The following is a 12959-nucleotide window of genomic DNA, read 5'->3' on the forward strand; positions in this document are numbered from 1 at the left end:
CTCAAGGGGATCTTCCTGACACAGGGATTGAACCCACATCTCCTGCTTGACAGGCAGATTCTTTACCACTGAGCCACTTGGGAAGTCTACACTTGCTAATAGTTAACTCCTAAAACCAGGGAGAAAAAAGACTACCATCTGTAACACATGAGAAAACAGTAAGTATTACACTAACCATCTAACACCTGAAAGTTCTTGTAGTTCATTTCTTTATCGTTCCCTGATCCCACAAAGAAATAGTCATTTAGTTGATGATTTTATAGTTATAGTTTAGACTATTTTATAGTTATAATTTAGTCATTTATAGTCAAGGTGATAGTTTTTTTTTTTAATTTTTATTTTATTTTTAAACTTTACAAATTGTATTAGTTTTGCCAAATATCAAGGTGATCGTTTTTATTACCCTCTAACTCTAGCCTCTTGTGCCATTCTTGTATGCTTGCCTTTTGACAGCTTAAAGTTGTATTTCTCAGATTCTGCTTGCATGTAGTAAATATACCAAAAGCAGTTGTCAACCAGCTTTACCAGTAATGAAAATACTGTCAACATTTCTTATCTATTTTGGAGGTTCTCCAGTTTGCCATTAATGATAAAATGATTTGCCATAAATTATTTTCTAAGACTGATTTTCAATTTTCTAGATAAATTTTGTTAGAAAACAGTTTATGTATCATCCATGTCAACACAACATTCTGTTGAAAAAAATACTGGAAAATATCCCATTCTTTTACGTACAAAATGTCTTCACTATTGCTGAAATTAAAATAAATATCTTAGTCTATGTGTGGCATATAGACCAGTATAGTCCTATTGTCATTTCTCTTTTTTGTTCAGTGGAAATCTGATTTTATCCCAACCTGAGCATAATCAGCAGTTTAGGAAAAAAAGTGGACTATGTGGGGAAAAAAAAGACTATTTTTATGCAATGGTTTTATACTCAGTAGGGGAAAAAAAAAAAAAAAAACTATTTGCCAAGTAAAGGCATTAACACATTTTCAAGGGACTTCTCAAGTTCAATTTTTTCCCCCTGGCTCAGCATTTCATTTTTACGGCATCTATTAATCAAGTCTAAGAGCCTTAAATCCCCAATCCCTACTTAAGATTATTTCACAACTGCTGTCCTCTTCTCCCTTTGTCTCTATCAGTGTCTTCCTCTTTCTCTATTGTTTTACCTCAGCTCTTCACCCTACTCCTTCCATCATCCCAATTCTCCATCCTTTCAGCACAGCAGCCATCAATTTCCAAAACCATACAAGGACTAACATTTATACTTTCAAAGGGAATTCACTAAGTAATGAAGATTGTTTAAGAAATGTCAGGAAAAAATGGATCACTCCAGGATTTAGAGCAACCAGCCCCAACTGGAGAGGGAAAAATGGAAAAAGATGACTAAATTTATCTTTGTTATTTATTGTATTTGAATATCAAAACTCACAGTTAATCAGGAAAGAGACCAGCTATAGTAAATAGCCCCCCTTCAATGAAAATAAACATTTTAAGAAGCTAAATGTATGCAAAATATATGTAAGATTAAAAAAGAAAAACAGTAGGATGATGAAGGGAACCAGGTATAATCTCCACTGAAAAATCTGTTTTTTTTTTTTTCTTCACTAAAGTGGAAAGTCACAGGTAAGTGATTGGCTATTTTCTTCCCTGTCCTCATCCATAAAAGTAACTGAAAAGTTGCTAAGGATCTAAAGGTCAAACATCATTAATCTATCTTTTTCTCAGATACTCATCATAATTCTGAATGTTGTTATTGTATAGGTCTATTTTATGCATGTCCCCTTAAGAATACGAAGATCTGGGCATAAGAGATACACAGAGAAGTCAGAGTAATTCCAAGCTTAAAATCATTTAAAAGGCAAACTTCTACCTGGAAACCAAACACCCTGCCTTTTCTTCCTTAACAAGACTCAAACTAACCTTTCTTTCTTTGTTCCTATCCTTGATAGAGTTCAGATACTAAAACATTACTTTCTGTCTGAGATTTGCGGACTGCTATTTATAACATTGTAAAATACCCCCTTTTATCGAGTAACTGTGTGTGTACCTCTGCAAGCAAATGGTCTATTCCTCAGGTCCAGTATCCCAAATCTACCATTATAATTCTTGAATTGACATAAAATTGCTTTCAAATGCGATTTCTACTCATCCTTTTTATAGATATGGTTTTTAAAAAAAAAAGCAGCAAATCAAAAAGGAAAACAGGTTAATTTTATGCCAATCACGAAACCTGGTGACAGGTGTTGCCATATGTTGCGACAAGATCTCCTGGCCATGGGTCATTGCTTTGAAAGCAACTAACGAATGGCTTGCAGTACTGTGACACGCAGAATGGCCCCCTGGGATCTCATGCAAAGATCTCATGACGGGTGTGAAATTAACTCGTGGCATCATGCTATTTTCCAAACATGACAGCTCCCAGATCAGTATCCAGTTAGCGCAGTGGGGACTGAAGGAGGAACTTCGACATCTAGTAAATGATTTCAGTGGAGTCCCCTGTGAGCCTTAAGAAGAAACATCCCCAGAGAGAATGTCTAGAAAGGTTAAAATCATAGAAGGCAGTGGGCAAATACATTAAGTTAAGCAAAGTAACTCTGTCTGGGACAGCCTCATAATTTCAATTTGCTTTCTGGACTAATTTTCACAAAGATAGATAAAGTACTCAGTATTATAATTTTGAAGAGCTCTTTATTTCTTCCTTGAATTAGAACAAGAGATTCAGTCATGAGTTGAGGAAGTACTGAAGTGACCACGCTTCCTCCCAACACCCCACAAGTGTGCAAATGAACATACACAGAAACACACTTCTCTGCCACATGGAGTAAAACATAAATGCTGACACTGGAACTTTCGTAATTTTATGTGCAGAAGTAAAATCTCTAGACAGTAGGAGTAAAACTTTGTTACAGAAAATAAAGATGCTAAAAGAACAAAGTGAAACACATGCATTATGTAATAAATGAATGTGTCACAGCTTTACTCTTCTGACTTCTGAGTTAATTCCCTTTCCTACATCAATTTCAAATGTCATATCAAAGATAACAGGTGGAAATGGGCAAATATGGAGTAAGAAGAGTAAGCAAATTCAGCATTTAGAAATACAGCCATCTAAACACAGTATTTATTTTCTTTGAATTTCCAATACAAAACAACACTTTTTGCATAATGTTGATAGTATTTTTTAAACAAACAAAACTATAGGCACAGTAACTGTTGTTTGAAATGCAAGCAATGTTTGGTCTTAAAAGCATAAAAGGAATGCATGAATGCCAATGTAGTAGACAGTGAGAAATTACATGGGATTGAATGCTATGTTCTTTGGCCAACAGGCAAATTAAGTGTATCAATACAATGTGTGTGTACAAATAGAGACCATTAAAATCTGGTTTCACAATCTGGGCACTAGTTATTAATTCCTATTTATTCATTTATACTTTTTAAATCTAAATTTTCCTCAGAATTACTTTTTGATCCTAGCATGTGGACACTACCATTTAATTCTAGGACTGGGAAAATACCTTAAGTATCAAATAATAACCTTCAATTTCTAAGCAGATGTTTAATACATTTTAAGAAATAAAAATGTAACCCCTTACAAACAATTTCCTTGAATGGCTATATATGTAACAAACACTATATAATACATACTATGTGCTCGGGACTATTCTAAGAACTTTATAAGAAATTCATTTAATCTTAATACAACAATCCAGTGAGGTATGCATTATTATTATTTCCAACTTTTGGATGAGGTTATCATGGAAGCAGAGTAAGTCATGTAAAACATGTCTAGGGACCTCCCTGGTGGCCCAGTGGTCAAGAATCCACCTGCCAACGCGCAGGGCATGAGTTCACTCCCTGGTCCAGGAAGAGCCTACATGCGGCAGAGCAACTGAGCCCGCGTGCCATAGCTACTGAGCCCACACTCTGCAACAAGGGAAGCACTGCAATGAAAAGCCTGTACAACACAACTACAGCGTAGCCCCCGCTGACCACAACAAGAGAAACCCTAGGCAGCAACAAAGACCCAGTGCAAGCAAAGATAAATAAAAAAAAACAAAAACATGTCTACAGTTAATCTCCAGAATGCTCTACAACTGAACCAAAATCTAGACTTTAAAAAAAAAATGTTGTAATTGCAAGGTAACTGTTTAACAATGTTGTGTTGATTTCTGCCATGCAACAGTTTGAATCAGCCTCTGGATTCTCCCTCCTACTCCCCACCCTATCCCACCTCTCTAGCTTGTGACAGAGCACCAGGTCGAGCTCCCTGTGTTATAAAGCAAATCCCCATTGGCTATCTCATTTACAAACAATAATGTATATGTGTCAATGCTACTCTCTCTTAATTGATCGCACTCTCTTCTTCCCCTGCTTTGTCTGCAAGTCTGTTCTCTATATCTGCATTCCTGCTGCTGCCCTTCAAACTGGTTCTCAGTACCATTTGTGTATATTCCATATATATGTGTTAATATACAATATTTGTCTCTTGACTTACTTCACTCTGTATAACAGGCTCTAGGTTCATCCACATCACTAGAACTGACTCAAATTCGTTCATTTAAGGCTGAGTTAATACTCCATTGCATACATGTACCACATATATCATCGTTTGATGAACATGTAGGTTGCCTCCATGTCCTAGCTATTGTATATAATGCTTCAATGAATACTGGGAAACAGGCATCTTTAGGAATTGTGGTTTTCTCAAGGTAGATGCTCAGTAGTGGGCAGAATCCAGACTCAAGTTCAGAGTCCAGTAGGTCTTCAATTCTGACTACTAGTTTTTAGAACTTGAATTACTTTCTTGAACTTTCAAATTCAGTTTCTTTTCACTATAAAAAGGGAGTAATTTAAAAGGTTAAGTGAGATGCAATATAAAATTCTTTGAAAATGGCTAGGCACACAATATGTATATTCAATTAACAGTATCTTTATATCATTGCTAATGTTTAAATTTCACACACATCCTTTTATATAAGCTTGTCTTTATACAAGTGCTCCTTTCAGACTAAGAACTACCTGTTTGAATAGTAGAAATGGCCTTTTTTCAACTTCAGGAAATACAGTTTTCTCATTATAAAACATTAAGTTTATTAAATGCCCCATTCAACAGTCTTATGAATACAGAAAAAAATAGACTATTGGGAAAAAAGGCAACACAGATAGTCTCCAGGTGTCTACTGTTCCCTGGTTATGACATCATGTAAGCCATCTGTGCTCTCTGCAGATACTAATTCTACACAGCAACTATAGCAATTCATAAGATATGTTTCTTATGATGGAGATGAAGCAAATCTGGACCCACTCTTGCCTTTAATACACATTAACAGAAATAAAGTAATATTGTGGAAGTTAAAAGCACTCACAACATAGGAGATTTGTTTCTGTTCTCCAATGACAGATTTATGTTCTCAATCTGACCAATGAATAGTAAGTTTAAATAACAAATTCTTTTAAGATAGCAGAATATATTCTTAGGATATTAATGTGATATTACATAATCAGTCATGCAGTGAGCAAGAACCAGGCACCGGCCAATCAATAGGTAAGTAACCTTGGGCTCACTGATCCTGTCTGAAAGTGAAAGTCGTTCAGTTGTATCCAACTCTGAGACTCTATGGAATAGTTCATGGAATTCTCCAGGCCAGAATTCTGGATTGGGTAGTCGTTCACTTCTCCAGGGTTATCTTCCCAACCCAGGGATTGAAACCAGGTCTCTGGCATTGCAGGCAGATTCTTTACCAGCTGAGCTACCAGGGAAGCCCTATCCTGCCTGCTCTCCCAGAAAGAGGCAGTTTAATTATTAGCAATATGTGGAATGACCCCACCCAGCACCCACTGTGTGCATAGTGCCATGCTAGACACTTAAGATACAATGGTGAGCAAAACCAGCCTGGAGCCCATTTTAACAGAAGGTACTATCTAAATTGCTTAGTTAGAAACTGGAGATATTGCTTGTCTCATTACAATATCAATGAAAAGTTATATGGTTCACTAGAATGATAAATGAAGATGCTACAAGGATCACAATGGTTTATACAGAAAACATAAGAAAATAAATATCAATATTTCTTGCACATTAGCAACTGGATAAATCCTCATATAAATGAAAGAAACGCAGAGGAAAAACTGTGCATTGACTGAAGCACAATATAGCTTGTAATGTCCCATACTGGGAGAAGATTTTTTTAAATTACAAATGTCTTGCTGCTGCTGCTGCTAAGTCACGTCAGTCGTGTCCGACTCTGTGCGACCCCATAGATGGCAGCCCACCAGGCTCCCCCGTCCCTGGGATTCTCCAGGCAAGAACACTGGAGTGGGTTGCCATTTCCTTCTCCAATGCACGCAAGTGAAAAGTGAAAGTGAAGTCGTTCAGTTCTGTCCAACTCCCAGCGACCCCATGGACTGCAGCCTGCCAGGCTCCTCAGTCCATGGGATTTTCCAGAAAAGAGTACTGGAGTGGGGTGGATACTCTTTAAAATGGCCACAAATATTCTATTTAAAATTTGAAACCCATGGTAAAGGTGAATCTAAAACTAAGTAATGAGCTGTTTACAGTAAAAGGGAGCTATTGGTAGTGAGTATGTCAGCCTACCTTACACTAGAGTAAAAATAATAATAATAATAATAAATTTCACCAGAAATTTTTTTTCCAGTGCCTGGATTTAGAAGATTGTGAGTTGTTGAACTTTAAAATCAGTTCTTTCCTCATTTAATTGAATAATGCATCTGATGGTGCATGCGTGCTCAGTGGTGTCCAACTCTTTATGACCCCATGGACTGTAGCCCACCAGGCTCCTCTGTCCATGGAATTTTCCAGGCAATAATACCAGAGTGGGTTGTCATTTCCTCCTCCATGGGATATTCCTGATCCAGGAATTGAACCCACATCTCTGGCATCTCCTGCACTGGCAGGCATATTCTTCACCACTGAGCCAGGAAGGCCTAGAGAAAATAAGCCACCTGGGAAGTCCCATATTTGAATAGTGGCTTTATTTATTCTGCTAGGCTAAAGACAGCTTTAGTTGTCTTAATAGTTTTGCATATTAATTTGAGTATGTTTTAACCTAGGCAAACTCATTTACATTGGGATAGTAATATATCTGAATAGTACCCAAAATGTATGTGTATGTGTACATGTTTTATAGGGATCAGAAATGCCACGTGAGACAGTACTCTGTCCAGATTTGTTTGTTCCAAAATGGCAGTTGCTAGCCACATGCTGTGATTTACATTTACATTAATTACACTGAAATAGAATTAAATATTTAGTTTCTCAGTCACACTAGTCACACTTCAAGTACTCGACAGCCACATGTGGTTTCAGGCTAACATATTGGATCAGGCAGATATAGAACATTTCTATCACTGAAGAAAGTTCTATTGAGCAGATCTGCTATGGACATTCACGTATTTTCATCTGTCCATTATTTCTTGCCCATTCATTTTTGATTCTTCATACCACAAATGTTGATCAAGTACCTACCATATACCCAGCCCAGGGCTAAGCCATGGGACACAGTGATAAGCAAATAAAGATATTGTCCAAGTTACCATGGAGCTTACATTCATACAGGGTGAAAGACATTAACAAATCACACGAATAAAGACAAGATTGAAAATATGCTAAGTGCAAAGAAGGAGGGAAGGAGTGCTATTTAGAGGGAGGAGATGGATGCACCCAGCAAAAATGACTGATGAAGTGACAACTGAATTGAGATCAGGGGGAATGTGCAGCTGTGCAAAGAGGCAAGATCGTGTACAGGGCACAGGTAGATGAGCACGTGCAAAGGCTCTGTGGTCAGGAAGGCCTGGAGAAAATGAGGGTAAAGGTCAGTGAATGGGAGTTGGTGAAGGGTGGGGGCGGGGGGTGGTACTGTGTTCCCAGTTGAGCCTGCAAGTTAGTTAGGTTGACATGACTGAAACTTTGTAAACTGTGTAAAGAGCTGGTCTTCATCCAAGATAATCGGAAGCAATCTTAAGGAACAGAAAGTAATTTTAAGCAGAAAGATGGTACGATCAAATTTCTATTTCAGAAAGAATCTCTGGGTAGAGTATGAAAAACTACCATATGGGCAAGACTAGATAGGAGTAGTTAGCAGACACATCGGTGCATATTATCATCTGCCACCTGCCACCTCAAGTTTAAATATAGGCAGGCAGACTATAATTTAAACATAAGAAGCATTCAAAAATTTAACTGTTTAAGTATGAAACCTTTAGCTAGTATGCTTAGCTGAATTTTTGAAGGATATTATAATAGAAAACATAAACCTAATATCAAACTCATGAAGATGATAATTTCCTAACATACACAATTTCATCCATCCACAGAGACAACAGCAGAGAGAAGCAACAGGGAATAATGTGAATGTGCTGAATTTAGTCCCAACAAGTATTGCTGAGGCTTAATGGCAAAACAGTAAAGGTCCAGAGAAGACCCAGCTCCTGAACAAGATTAAAGGAGATGATGGGGGCTAAGGAGAAAATAATGAAGTTTGGGAGTGATCACTACCTCCAAGAAATTCAAAAGTTTAAATACTTGTGAAAAAAAGGCTGCCAAACTAAAACATATTAATTCAGGTTCTTGGATGAGGAATTCTGAATGGGGTCACAAGAGAAGCAATCTCTTATTGGCCATGAAAAAGCCGCTAAGCAAATTCCAGCTTGGTACGCTGAATGATACCAAAGAGACTGAAAAAAAGCACAGGACTTCCATGAAGCATTTGATTTACTATGATCTCCTCACTGTTCCTAGGATACATGCCAAACTCTCTTTTCTAGAGTCTTTGCAGATGTTCTTCCTCTCACTTCAATGGCTCCTTCCCAGATACTCACATAGCTACACTTCCTTCCCATCTCTAATCTGATGTAACCCCTTCAGAGCGGCCTCCCCAGACTACACAAGAATATAATAGTGGCCCACATCCCTGCTTTTACTTCTCATAAAAAGAAATATCACCATCCGACACTTCATCTCTTCACTGGTTTGGCTGTTAGTTTTTTCCCTAGCTTAGACTATAACTCACATAAAGGGAGAAATTTGTCTTATTCATCTCTGTATCCCCAGCACCAACAGTCAGGCAGTCATAGGAGTTCAGTAAGTACTGGGTGAATGAATGAGTGAATGAATGGGAGGATGAATCAAGTCACAGTACGAATCCAGCAGTCAGTCATCTTTGTAACGTTTATCACAAAATGTGCCGACTGCTACTTTGAACTAGTTCAGAAAACTCTTGCCTGATTTTGCAATGTCTTTGCCACAATGTGAACAACTCCACAGCCTTTCTAGTTATGAGCATGAAAAGTTTCCCTTGCCTTAGGCTTCTTGCAATTTAAAGTGTCATGGTTAAACCACTAACTTCCGACATTAGCTACCTGAGGGAAGAATCAGTGTCTAACTCATCTTTCTATGTCCACACATCCAAAACACAGTGTCTTGTAATGAAAGGAGCTTGTCTTCTTGAAATGTTTCTGAGAGGAAAAGTGCCATGGGAAAATGAAAGAAGGCTTGAAATTTATGAATTAAAAATACATCCCTTACTATACCTAAGGCTTTGAAGAAGACCATAAAGTCTATATCGATAGGGGTAAAAACAAACTTATGAGTTGGAACTACATTTATCACTACCCCTAGAGTTTGGAATAGTACAAGAGTACTCACAAATTTCACAGAAAAACAAGGTTATCAGAGAAATAAAACACCTATAGCAACAAATAAATACATTCTGATGCTTTGAAAAGAATAAATTTCCCCAATATTTTTGGCATTGCTATACATTCTTGTAAAATAATATGTTTTAAATAACAGTAGCAATATTATGGTAAAGTTAACAAAATGACAATTTTATAGTGATTAATAGGTATAAGAATTTAATGTTTTTATGGGAACTGGTAAAATTATTTATGTCTATATTATTTACAAATATAGAAATTTCACTTACCCAATTCTGTTGAAATTTTGCTATGTTGCAGAAACTGTCTATATACGATTTCACAGTGAGCACATATCAAAACAGTATTTTATCACAATGTGATTTTTAATAGCTTGAGATATGACTACCAAATAGATATGTCACAAAAACATGATCTTCATTTAACATGAAAGATGACTTTTCATAAGAGTGCTTCGAACCCAGCATATGTATGAAAGGAAGAACCATGGTGCATACCCAACACCCAATACTCTCAACCACATTCATCAATGTTCACTTTGATTTCCCTTTCCTGTCTCCATTGCTCCTCTGAATCTCTTTGTCAGATAACATTATCATACATTTCCTGATTTCCACAGTGGAATGAAAATACCAGCCTTTGCAGCTCTGCATCTCTCGATTTCTATTTATGGCAATGTCCATTCAAAATTTAAAACTGTAACAGTTTCTCCACCCTCACAAATTCCTTGTATTTCATCTCATGGCAATTTCTCCTTGGTAAGCAGTCTTCCATAATCGCCCTGTCAACCACTCTGCCTATTACTAGGAAAAAGAAAATTAGTGGGCACAAGGGGTCTACATGCAGGGAAAATAAAATAGAGGAGGCCTCATGGAGCTCTCTAGACTAGTTGTGACTGGTTGATCAAGGATTCTTACCTCAGTTGGAACATTAGCCTGAAGTGATTTTATTTTTTTCCTTCAAATGTTGCTTTCAACTTGGTTTTGCCAAATCCTCCATTCCCACCATTCTACGCTATTTTATTCCATAAGACTCAAGTCACTGTTTATCACTAAGTATCAGGCTGATTTAAAATACTCCCTTCCTCACTATTTTTGGCCATAACTATGCTGAAAGGAGTTGGAATGAGGAGAGCAATGTCATCACTTCTTTTATCCACTTATCTCTCTAGCATCCTGGAATTAGAACCCACTCGTACAGCCTGGATCTTCAGTTGGATCAGCTCCTGTGCAGTCCCCAGCTCTCACCTCTACCCAGCTTCCACCCATAACTGCAGGGCCCAGGGCATCTTGCTCCTGTTGTTGCTGCTCTGAGAAAACCCCTAGGTGAGGTACCAGCAAGACAGCTGGAGCCCAGATACTTAATACCAGGTCTGCTTGATAGACAGGACATTTCAGGCACTCCTGCTGGGCACAATGGTGAGAGTCTGGGCTGCTCTACTGGCCAACACTACTTTCTCCTTCCACTTTTCTTCTGCCCTGCTCACATCAGCATAAGAAGTCATCACTGATTCAGGTAAACAGGGAACAAACTGCCAGTTTCCCATCTTTCAGGCACATCAATCTGTGCTAATGTTTCACTGGACTCCTTCCCTGACATTGCAAAGGGAAAAGAGAATCCCCTCTTATCACCAACAATGAATATGGCACAAAGCCAAAACATTTCAAAGAGCCACTCTCACCTTCCTGGCCCCAATTCTTTCTGTGTAGAAGAAACTGGGCAGCTAAGGTAATGGCTGGGGTAATCTGGCTTCTCTGAACTCTTGAGAAACCCCTGAGTGGTATCCTAGTGTGACCAAGCAGGACCCTGTGAGGCCATCCCAGAATAGACTCCCCACCCATGTCCTCCACCTGCCTTTTGTCTGTTTAAAAAAAAAAAAAAAAACTTTAGCCAAAGAATAAATTCAATCCGAGAAGTGAGAAAATGCAGAAAGAAAGGAAAACAGTCAAGCAAGACAAAATACTTCAGCCATTAAACAAAGGTGAAGACTTTTAGTTCTTCCTCAAGGACTATAGACAATATTCTGAGCCACGTGCTTTAGCTGTTTTGCAGATACCGAAACCCAGAACAGGTGGAAGAAGTTAACTGTATGCTGCTCACAAGCACGCAGACCCCAGACCAGCTGGATGCAGAAGGTTGATGATTAATGATGCTGACTCCCATGTCCCTCACCACCAGCCAATCAGAAGCATGTCCATGAGCTGATCTCACCCTGCTCTGTGAATACTGTCAGACTCCTCACTACCCTCTCCAGGGTGGGGCACACATTTAGGAGGGCTTTAGGTTGCTGTGACCCCCTTTGCTTGGCACAGCAATAAAGCTGTTCTTTCCTACTCCACCCAAAACTCTCTCCACGTTTCTATCAGGCACCAGTGAACAAAGGCCAAGTTTCAGCAACGCTAGGCTCATCTCTGATTTGGGCTGTGAGTTCTACCTACCAATTTGAGAGCAACCACAGCAAAAAAAAGAAAAACACAACATCTAACTCAATACTCCTTTAAGACTCATTAGCAGAGAAGTCTAAATTAGGTTAATTTTTGGCCATCACCTTAATCGCTTTTGTCTTTAAACCCTATGTTCTATAACATTTCAAGAGGAGCAGAGTGAATTGTTTCCTAAAACTGAGTCCTACTAATGAACACAGCATCTAAATCCAAACCTGCCTAACTCCAAATATTATTTTTTAGTTGTTTTCAGTGTGCTAAATAAAATTAAGATTCATAGCTGCGTCTGAATAATTATTAAGCTTTGCAACATATATTTATGGCATGTATAACAATCTTGGGTAAAGGGAAAGGAACATGTATAAACAATTCCAGTAATTATGAAATTGAATCCAAAGCACCAACTAGTCATCATTGAAAATACTTTTTCATATCACTGCTATGGCTTCTAGAAAATCTTATACTTTATTTTTGTGAAATTAGTATTTGACTCACTGTTTGAGATAAAACAAAACATAGATGCTTGTGGAATATACTGAAGATCTGCATGCAAACAATTAAATCTATTGAACAGGTGTTGGGACAAAACACATTTAGAGCAAGCACAAACAAAAAACGTGACAATGTCAACAAATATGAATTGAATAAACTACCAGCTGTGATTAAAAACCAAACAAGTTTTTGCCATAGTAAAGATATACCATTTTAAAATTGACGATCACCAGCGCAACTGACCAAACTCATGGTCAGTTGAGAATACTGACAAAAGCATTTCTATGAAAATCGTTAGAACTTCCTATGAAAGTGTGTTCAATTTGCTTTTATTGTTTT

General features: G+C 37.9%; 1 protein-coding gene across 29 annotated transcripts in view; it reads right to left on the reverse strand.

Moving 5' to 3' along the window:
* The window catches only part of CHL1 (cell adhesion molecule L1 like), a 355943-nt gene that overhangs the window by 148930 nt on the left and 194054 nt on the right, over positions 1-12959 (reverse strand). The window lies entirely within an intron of this gene.

Source organism: Bos grunniens, chromosome 22 (assembly GCF_055505025.1).
Source record: "Bos grunniens cultivar Pamir isolate PY7600 chromosome 22, Bosgru_T2T1.0, whole genome shotgun sequence".
Taxonomy (NCBI): domain Eukaryota; kingdom Metazoa; phylum Chordata; class Mammalia; order Artiodactyla; family Bovidae; genus Bos; species Bos grunniens.